The sequence below is a fragment of the Mastomys coucha genome, unplaced genomic scaffold (assembly GCF_008632895.1).
Source record: "Mastomys coucha isolate ucsf_1 unplaced genomic scaffold, UCSF_Mcou_1 pScaffold9, whole genome shotgun sequence".
In the NCBI taxonomy this organism is placed as follows: Eukaryota; Metazoa; Chordata; class Mammalia; order Rodentia; family Muridae; genus Mastomys; species Mastomys coucha.
In genome coordinates, this window is record NW_022196915.1 from 100,488,499 (window position 1) to 100,499,315 (window position 10,817).

A 10,817-nucleotide genomic window follows, 5' to 3' on the forward strand; every position below is an offset into this window, starting at 1 on the left:
TCAACAACAACAACAATAACAATTATCTGTCTATATTTGAAGTCTGAAGATGGCTTTATTAAGTCAGTAAACAATTAAAATAAGAATTTGCTTTTGTTCTGGTGCCAAACTGGAAGCATGCCTCTAGATCTCACAAACCATTGGAGTCACAACCTAAGATATATACGCTTTTATTCTCTGCTCCAAATAATTGGGTAAAACAATAAAATTCTTGTGAAGTTTAGTAAGTAGGTTCTTATGAAGAAGTCAGTGGGTCTTAGGAGTCTGGAGGGTAGGGAAAGAGGATTCTGATTTCAAAGAGAGCCTGTACTAAATAAAAAGAAATATCTTTGTTATCGAGAGCATTGAGGTTATGTTATCTCCATCACAACTTAAATATGCTCATTTTTAGATTATATTATTTGTATAGCTGGACATATTTGAAGCTGTAATTTACTTCATTCTGAATAGTGCTGTGCATTTTACTGCTATTAAACAAAAAGTAAGTGCTCCTAACACAGCACTGAGACCAGTAAATAACTCTCAGTTCTGACTGCAAAAATGACGCTGTGTTGTGTGCTTGAATGTTCAGGCACTAAGTGAGAAGCAGCAGCCACACCATGTTCTCAGGCACTGAGTGAGAAGCAGCAGCCACACCATGTTCTCATGGAATGGTTTTGGACAAAATGCTAACTTCTCTATGCATTACTGCTGAGACTGCTCTGCGGTCACACTTGCAACCCTGTGTCATAATGCTTGAGTTCCATATATTCCCTTATGGTGACCCATACATAGATAATGAGGCTAAGACTGGAGAGCAATTGTTATTCAATGCATCTGTGCAGATTTTACAGAATACGTAATATGGTTTGGACTTATATGAAAAATATATTATCATACAATGTATAATAACTAACTAAGGAGAACTGAGGAGTCTTTCACATTAAGGATTATCTTCACAAGATGCCAAATGCCAAACGGAAGCTTATCTATTTCTGCTCTTGGATGTTGTTTCATTATCTTCTGACATCTATCATTCCTGTGAGGAATCTTGCACTCTCCTGTTTTTCTGAGGGAGAGATGTTTTATTTTCTCTTTGTCACTGGATTTTATATTTTATTATAAGAATGTAGAATATATTTTTCAATCTATATAGAGTTTGTGAAATTTGATGCTTACAGTGTGTGTTAAAGCTAAATTCTGTCTTTCCCAGGTTTTCCTCTACCAGATTCTCTCTTTTGTCCTCCAAGCATTTAAGTGCACACATTTTCTCAGACATCCCTGGATGCCTTTTTATAAGTTTTTTCCAAGTATTTCCTGTTACTCTACTTGCTTTTGCATGTTTCCTGCACACTCATCTACCAGGTAAATATTTTTTATTTAGTGGTGTCTCATCACGATCAAAGCAATTCATAAATTTCTTTATTTTAGTATTTTCCATGCTAGGCTTATTTTATAATCAACACTTTATAACTTTTTTATAAAAACTTTTTATTCTTTGAAAATTATATACACTCACTTTATAGTGATCATTTTCTTTTTTCATTTTTTATTGGTTATTTTATTTGCTTACATTTCAAATGTTGCCCCACTTCCTGGTTTCCTCTCCATAAACCCCAATCTCATCTCCCTCCCCTTTGCCTTTAAGAAGGTGCTCTTCCACCCACCCACAACTACCTCACCCCTCTAGCATCCCCCTTCTATGGAGCCTCAAGCCTCCACAGGACCAAGGATTTCTCCTCCCATTGATGCCAGAGAAGGACATCCTCTGCTACATATGCAGCTGTAGCCACAGGTCCCTCCATGTGTACTCTTTCGTTGATGGTTTAGTCCCTGGGAGCTCTGGGGGATTTGGTTGATTGATATTGTTGTTCTTCCTGTGGGGTTGAAATCCCCTTCAGCTCCTTCAGTACTTTCCCTACCTCTTCAGTTGAGGTCCCCAGACTCAGTCTAATGATCATCTGTGAGTATCTTCATCTTTATTGATTGGGTGCTGTTTTTTTAATTAATTAGTTAATTTTACATTACAAAAGCAGTTTGAGATTCCCCCTCCACAGTCTTCCCTCTACCTCTAAAATCCTCCCCCTCCAACCCCTCCTTCCCCCTTTCTCCTCAGCGAACAGGAGGCCTTCAATACATATCAACTAACCCTAGCATACCAAGTGGCAGTAAGACTAGGTGCATCTTCTCCTATTGAGAATAGACAAGGAAGCCCAGTAGGAAAAAGAGTCCCAAAGGCAGCCAAGCGAGTCAGAGACAGCCTGTCCTGCTGTGGAGATCCTCCACAAGGACCAAGCTACACAAACTTTACCTATGTGTAGGAGTCCTAAGTTTGTCCTGTAAATACTTTCTGGTTGGCAGTCCAGTCTTTGTGAGCCCCTACGTACTGCAGTTTTCTTGTGGTGTTGTCAATCCCTCTGGCTCCTTCAATCCTTCTTTCCCCTCCTTCACAGGATTTTCCAAGTTCTGTCTAGTATTTGGCTATTGGTCTCTGTATCTGATTCTGTCCATTGCTAGGTGAAGCCTCTCTGATGACTGTTATGTTAGTTGCCTGTTTGCAAGTATAGTAGAATATCATTAACTGATAGTAGGCTCCATCTCATGGCATGGATCTCAAGCTGGATCAGTCCCTGATTGGACCATTCCTTAATTTCTTCTTCATCTTTACCCTGGCACAACTTGTAGGTAGGAAAAACTGCAAGTTGAAGGTTTTGTTGCTGGGTTGGTGCCTTATTCCCTCCATGTAAGTCTTGCCTGCTGATAGGAGATGGCCATGGCTGGTTCAGGCTCCATAGCTAACATCACTAGGAGTCTCAACTAGGATCACCCTTACAGACTTATGTGAGTTTCCATTGCTCAAGGTTTCTAGCTTATCCCAGAAATGCTTCCCTGACATTCCAGTTGCATCTTCCAGTACTTTTTTATCTCCATCATCCCCAAACTGACACCTTCTGTTCCCATCCTGACATCCACCCCTGTGGTGTCCCCTCCCCTTAGCCACGTCTAAGTGAGATTCACAAATCTCCCCTTGAGTCCTCATTGTTACCTAGCATCTACGGGTCAGTAGAATGTAGCATGGTTATCCTTTACTGCTAATATCTACTTATAAAGGAGTAGATACCATATCTGTCTTTATGAGTCTGGGTTACCTTATCCAGAGTGATTCTTTCTAGATCCATGCATTGGACTGCAAATTTTTTGACATAATTTTTTAATAGCTGAGTAATACTCCATTGTATAAATTTACCACATTTTCTTTATCCATTCTTTGGTTGAGGAACATCTTGGCTGCTTCCAGTTAGACTCCAGAAAAACAAATAATCCAATTAAAAATGAGGTAAAGAGCTAAACAAAGAATTCTTAGCTGAGGAATCTCGAATGACAGAGAAGTGCCTAAAGAAATATTCAGTATTCTTAGTTATCAGGGAAATGCAAATCAAAATGACCCTGTGATTCTACCTTGCATCAATCACAATGACTAAGTTCAATAATACAGATGACAGCAGATGCTGGCAAGGAGGTGGAGAAAGAGGAATACTCCTCCATTGCTGGTGGGATTGCAAGCTGGTACAGCCAGTTTGGAAATCAATCTGGCAGTTCCTAAATAAACTGGAAATAGGTCTACCTGAAGACCCAGCTATACCACTCCTGGGCATATACCCAAAAGATGCTCTAAAACCTAACAAGGACATGTGCTCCACTATGTTCTTTGCAGCCTTATTTATAATAGACAGAAGCTGAAAACAAACCAGATGTCTCTCAACAGAAGAATGGATACAGAAAATGTGGTACATTTATACAGTGGAATACACAGCTATTAAAAAGGACGACTACGCTAACTTTGTTGGCAAATTGATAGAACTAGAAAATATCCTGAGTGAGATAACCGAGACCCAAAAAGACATAGATTGTATATACTCAGTCCATATTTGCCCCAAAGCTCAGAATACATGTGATACAACTCAAAGACCATATAAAGCTTAACAAGAAGGAAAACCAAAGTGTCGATGTTTCAAACCCACTTAGAAGGGGGAACAAAATAATCATGGGAGGCAGAGGGAGGGAGGAATCTAGGTGGAAAAAATGGGACAGGGAAGCAGAACCAGGTATGGGAAGAAACAGGAGGCAAGTCCAGAGGGCCAAAAGTACAAATAGAAATAAGTACCAGTGCAGGGTGGGGAACTTGGGGATCAGCTAAAAAGTCCCAGACTCCAGGAATGTGAGAGGCTTCCAGGAACCAACGGGGGAGACTTTAGCCAAAATATTCAAGAGCAACGAGACAGAACCTGAAGAGACCACATCCAGTAGATGGCTCCAAGTGGCCACAAGTAGAGGGATGGGGTCACCCACCCATCTAAAAGAAAATTAACCCAGAACTGTCTTGTCTAAAGGAAATGCAAGAACAAAAATAGAACAGAGGCTGAAGGAAAGGCCCTTCAGAGACCTCCTTACCATGTGATCCATTCCATCAGCCGACACCAAACCCCATCATCATTGCTGATGCCAAGATGTGCTTACAGACAGGAGCCTGGTGTGGCTGTCCTCTGAGAGGCTCTGTCAGCACCTGACTGAGACAGATGCAGATACTCACAGCCAACCATTGGACTTTACCTGGGACCCAAATGAAAGAGCTAGGGGAAGGGCTGAAGGAGCTGAAAGGGCTTGCAACCCCATAGAAAGAACAACATTAATTAACCAGACCCCTCCAATTTCCCAGGGACTAAACTACCAACCAAAGAGCATGACCAGGTCAATGGCTCCTGCTGCATATGTAGCAGAGGATGGCCTTATCTGATGCCCAAAGAAAGGAGGTGCTAGAGGGGTGAGGCAGGCTTGGGTGGGTGGGTTGGGAAGCACCCTCTTAGAAGCAAAGGGGAGGGGGAGGGGGTGTGGAGACCAGTAAGCAGGATAACAGTTGAAATGTAAATAAATAAACCGATCAATAGTTTTTTTAAAAGCCATCCTAAAATAAGAAATCTCTACATCTCAGGTTTAGTCTACTCATCTCTGAGACTAATAGCTCTATTATCTGCAGTTTTACTGAGGCTGTTTTTGTTATCCTTGTTTTATTTGTCTTCCTCTTTGTTTTTATAACTTGATTTTTAAAATTTATTATTAATTGAAAACATTGTAAATGATTTAAAGGTTATGGGTTGATAATGTATTCAAACTTAGGAAAATGGCACTTTAAGGTTCCCTCCCCCTTCTGTCATGGCCTGGGGTGATGGAGGACAGTCTTCAGATTTGCTGTCATAGTGGGGCATCAGTGGTTGTAAACTAAGCATCAAGACGGCCTTGCTTCTCCGGACAACACAAACCTCAGTTTTCCCCCTCTTCCTACTAAAGACTGCTTTGGCTGTTCAGGTGTTTAGGAATTCACAAGAGGCCCTCCGATAGACTCAAATTTTTGTATATGTGGTTGATATGTTTAGTTTTTTAAATTTTGATTTGTTTTATTTCCACATGACTGCATTATAATTTTCAATACCATACAGTGAGGAATACTATGACATAATATTTAAAATTTGCATTTCATTTTCCTTAAACTCTTGGGGGATGGGAAGACAGCTCAGTAGTTAATGGTATGTTTTACTTTGCAGAGTACACAAATTTACTTGTAGGCACCCACATAGTGGCTCACATCCATCAACAACTCCAGATTCAAGGGCTTTGTTGCCTTCTTCTAACCTATGTATATCCTGTCCAGATAGGTATGCGAGCAAGATACTCACATATGTAAAATAAACGAATAATAAATCTAAAAAAATGTTACTGGATTTTATTTTCTTTTATTATTTGTTCTAATTTTTTGTTTATATTTTAGCTCCCCTTTGCCTGTAAGAGGGTGCTCCCCAACCCACCCACCCAAGCCTGCCTCATCCCTCTAGCACCCCCTTTCTTTGGGCATCAGATAAGGCCATCCTCTGCTACATATGTAGCAGGAGCCATTGACCTGCCCATGCTCTTTGGTTGGTAGTTTAATCCCTGGGAAATCTGAGGGATCTGGTTAATTAATATTGTTGTTCTTTCTATGGGGTTGCAAGCCCTTTCAGCTCCTTCAGCCCTTCCCCTAGCTCTTTCATTTGGGTCCCAGGCTAAGTCCAATGGTTAGCTGTGAGTATCTGCATCTGTCTCAGTCATATTGTTTTCCTGACAATCTATGGTGGTTTTTACTTTAATGCAGTAGCCATAGGCTCAAACTTCTCTAAAGCAAAATGAAACCTCAACCAAATAACCAAGCTAGTGAGTCCCCTTTTTATATACACTTGGCAGTGTTTTAGAATATTCATAATTCTCAGAATCTACTTAGAACACCATAACTGGATTTTACACACACTTATAAATGAAATGATATTCACAGAGAAGAAAACTGTAGATTAACCACTGCCCTTCATTCTACTGTATTAACACTGAAATGCCTAACATTTCTAAATCCCGTTTTCTATATTTTAAGAAGATTCTAATAATTCAAAGAGTTATATTAAATCTTAAATGACCAGAATCACTGATTAGTACAAGAAACTGAAAAGTTCTCTATCTAATTTAGGATATTTCTGTGCAACTAAAATCAGGCTAGTGATCTGTGTGAGGCATGCTCAATTCTCGAGAGCTTCTATTCTTCACAATAAAATCGGATCTAACATTTTTCAAGAATCTAATCTTTAGTAAAAACTTTAAGGATAATAATAACTTCCATCTGTCTCAACCTGCTGAAATGCCTCACTCCTAAGTAGTCATTCTCATTTCTGTTATTCCCCACAGAAAGTGCTTGTCAGCATGTGCTTCTGTGAAAGGTGAGGTTTTTAGAGATACTGAACACAAATGCTGTGTGCATATATCAGTTTTTTAAAAGCCAGTGCCACATCTGAGTGGAGAAACAGGTACCTGGAAAGGCTGAAAAGTGCTGTGAATTAATGAAATTCAACTTTTAGTCAAATTAATAGATATGAAGTCTATAGGCCAAGAGAAAGTGAATCTAATATAGGAAACATATGAGAATGTATTATTGCTTTGTTTTCATAAAATTGCAATTATTTGAAAGACTGTAGGAAACTCAGTGTTTTGTTGGCATTCTGCTTGACTGCGCTTTAACTGCTCTTAAATGGGGATTATTCCTTTAAGGCACTAACTTAGTGAGGTTGAGTCGCTAACATACATAGTGTCTGAGGGCCCTGTGGATGACCAGATTATCTAGGAAGCACATAACCAAGGAAGACAGTTCTTCAGGCACTGGTAAAAAGGCAAAGTACCTACCATGCTCTGGAATTCCGAGGGAGCAGAAGGTTTATAATTTCGAACTTGAGCAAGAGGCTGTAAAGGACTGTTTAAGCCAAGGCAATGTTACATCCTATGCTAGAGCCGAAAGGCAAGGCAAGGTTACATCCTATAACAGATCCGAAAGGCAAGGCAAGGTTACATCCTACACCAGATCCGAAAGGCAAGGCAAGGTTACATTCTATGCTAGATCTGAAAGGCAAGGCAAGGTTACATCCTACACCAGATCCAAAAGGCAAGGCAAAGTTACATTCTATGCTAGAGCCGAAAGGCAAGGCAAGGTTACATCGTACGCCAGATCCGAAAGGCAAGGCAATGTTACATTCTATGCTAGATCCAAAAGGCAAGGCAATGTTGCATTCTACCCCAGATCCAAAAGGCAAGGCAAGGTAAGGCAAGGCAATGTTACATTCTATGCTAGATCTGAAAGGTCTAAGATTCTTGGTGGCTTGCTCCGACCACTTACACACCACGATGACAGCCACATAGTAGGAGGCAAAGAATAAAATAATCTCTGTCAGCCCTTAAATGTTCGCCACACACCCAGCACTATGCCAGACTCATTAGAATTTTAGAAAGTGTATCTTCCTTGAATACCTATGTCGAACTTTGGCTTTATCACAGTCATCCTCACACTTTCCAAGCTCTAAGTGTTTTAGCTTGTTTGTTTTAGGAATTTGCAGGTGAAATTGTCAGTACTGTTGCATATTTGAGGTGCTGTCCCAGTGAAACTGCCCCTTTCCTAGCCTCAGCTTAGTTCCACAGAAGGAATCACTGCTGGTAAAATTAACTCTTATTAAAACTTATATCATGGCCCAAACTATTTTGTTTTATCTTATAAATACTCATATGTATTTAGGCTTGGTTCAACAGAACACACAATGTTAAAGTTAGCTGAAGGATCCTCTTGCTGTCTCAATATGAGAGGGCTGCTATTTTTCAAGCTTTATATTGCAGATGAAGTATCCTGTTGTACACATTGAGCATCCCTACCTCACATATATAAAAAAAAGTTCCAAAAGCAGAAAATATTTGCATACCACTAAGACAGATAGAAAATTCACATTATCTTACATGTGAGACTTCATTTCATGGATAAAATAAAATTTTAAATGTGTAAAATTCCATTCAAACTATGTGTATGTGAAACACTCATAAATTTTGTGCTTAGTCTTAGGTATACCCCAAATACATCTTATTATATATATGGAAATCTTTTAAAAATCTGAAAGTGTCTGAGGTCCTTAAGGCTTCTAACTCCAAACTTTTCCTATAGAGGAAACCCAGTTGGACGACCATTTTCAAATATTGTCACCTATAGATATTTTTTTTTGCCTATTAGGGAAAGCTATACTATAATACACCAGCTGATATGAACAAAGATATTATATCAAGGTTGCTAATATAACACTAAAAGATCCAATTTACACTAAAGTTTTGGAGAAAATAATTGTTATATGATAATTAAAGGCAAAAGCCTTTAATTTTGTTATTGAAAAAATGAAGTTATTATAAAATGGTTTATAAAAATTAATTTGGATTTTCTGTTATTTTAATCTCATAATAAAACCTGATTTGTGAAACTCCTGCATTTTAAAATAATATCTTATTATAATAATAAGGAGGTGGAATTGATATTTATATAAATGCTTATAAACTAAGTTTTTTGATATCTTTTTTTCTTAATAAAGTTATTTAGCTGAATTGCTTACATTTAGGCTAGGCCACGAAAAGTTTGCATGGTTTGCATGATGAACAAAATTTGAAATACATATGCTGAAACTGAATAGCTTCTGGATAGGTGTGCCAGATAATGGCAGACTCAATTTGGAGCAACTGTCAGTAAGTAATTTCGCCACTGTGCAAATATCATACTGTATATTTCCAAGTTAGAAATAGGGAATCAGGGCTTTCGAGATAGTCTTAGAGTAGCTACAGTTCCACAGACAGCTGAAACAGCACTCTGTGGCATTTGCCCACAACTTTTCTGTAACTACACACAATGTGTTCATACCTTGGCGTCTCTGAAGCTCAATGTGTGCAGGAAGATAACTGAATGATATATGACCCATTGCTTGCAGTGGGTCAGGAGAGCACTGTGAATTATGAGCATAACTCCCCAAAGTGAGGTCTGTCTGAATACAGGAGGCAGAGAGATTCGGCTCAGAGAACATTTCATATGCATCATCACCTGCAGAAACAAGCATATTCCGGAGCATGCTCAGTTCAACATCTTACTTCTTATGCACTTTATATTCACATTGGCATATAGAACTGACTCCTCAGTAGAGATTGTAACATCCTAGCACAGCTTTCCTGAGGGAAGCTCTAGCTCATCTGCAGACTGACTGGGTGATGTGGGTGCTTACAGTTTTCTTTGGCAGGCTTTCTGAGAAGGTAAATGCGTAAATAAAATAAAACAATTCTAAAAAATGTTCACAGCTGCTTAAAAGTCAGCGACTCCTTCTTCCAAAGACATGATTGTGACCATCTGCTGAGCAGGTGACATTTCTACCCTCAGGTAATGAGATGGGGATTATCTTTGTCTTCTAAGATTTTAGTTTTGGAATCTATTTTATATTTTTAAGAAATGTGAAATGTGGTTGATAGATTTTTGCATAGCAGAAGACATTAGAGAGTATCCCAAAATTACTGTAAAAAATATAACAAGTCATTTTAATTTACTGTACCTGATTTCTCCACAAAATTCCTTGTACATATATCAAGAGCATTACATACATTGGGGCAACTGAAAAAATGACCAGTTCTGCTGCACTCAGCAATTTAATGCATTTTCACCTTGAATCCCAGGAAGAAATTTTAATCTGCTCTGAAAAGGAAATAAATATCTTCTTTTCATACTGAACTCAGAGTAGAACATAGAATTCATATTGAGTAACAATCAGTGAGCCACAAAGTGAAACTTATAGTTTACCGAATTAATAAAGCAAGCAGACATGATATTTTAAAGGAGAAACCATTCTTCACAGTAGTATGTTACAAAAGTAGAAACACAAAGATAAATCGAAATAGGCACAAAAAACAAAACAAAACAAAACAAAACCCCAAGAGGGTAAGAATACATACAAATAATAAGAATGTCTTCCAGTAGTCAAGTTTCCCTTTAAGGTAAACAAAAAAGTTGGTAGGAAACAGACATATAAAAATGGGTCAAAAATCATCTTAAGAGAGTGAAGATAAAGAATGCCATCAACTGCTAGTTCTTTCCACCAACAAAAAGGGGGAGCAAAAAATAAAAAAACTAAGCAAAACAATACAAAACAATTTATTCTTAAGTAAGAATAAGCCTAAGTAAAAGTAAATGCATGTAGAAGTATGCATTCAAGCCACTGCGCTTGCCTGCTGTGAAATGCTTAGGAACAAAGAGTAAAACTCCCAAGAATGCTGAGATCACTGTGGGAAATCCTGAGGTATTTAATACTATCAAAGTTGCAGAAATAAAATTGCTAAGTTGAATATGATATGGAAGGTATGTACCAAACAACCGGGGAACAAATTCAGAAATTCATGATCTGATAGGGAGGTGTTTTTTTTTTTTTTCA

General features: G+C 38.5%; 1 protein-coding gene and 1 long non-coding RNA gene across 4 annotated transcripts in view; both read left to right on the plus strand.

The window, feature by feature from the left end:
• Positions 1–10,817, plus strand: part of Gpc5 (glypican 5) — a 1,368,055-nt gene that overhangs the window by 533,590 nt on the left and 823,648 nt on the right. The gene's annotated exons all lie outside the window — the stretch shown is intronic.
• The window catches only part of LOC116085378, a 39,846-nt gene that overhangs the window by 28,323 nt on the left and 706 nt on the right, over positions 1–10,817 (plus strand). The window lies entirely within an intron of this gene.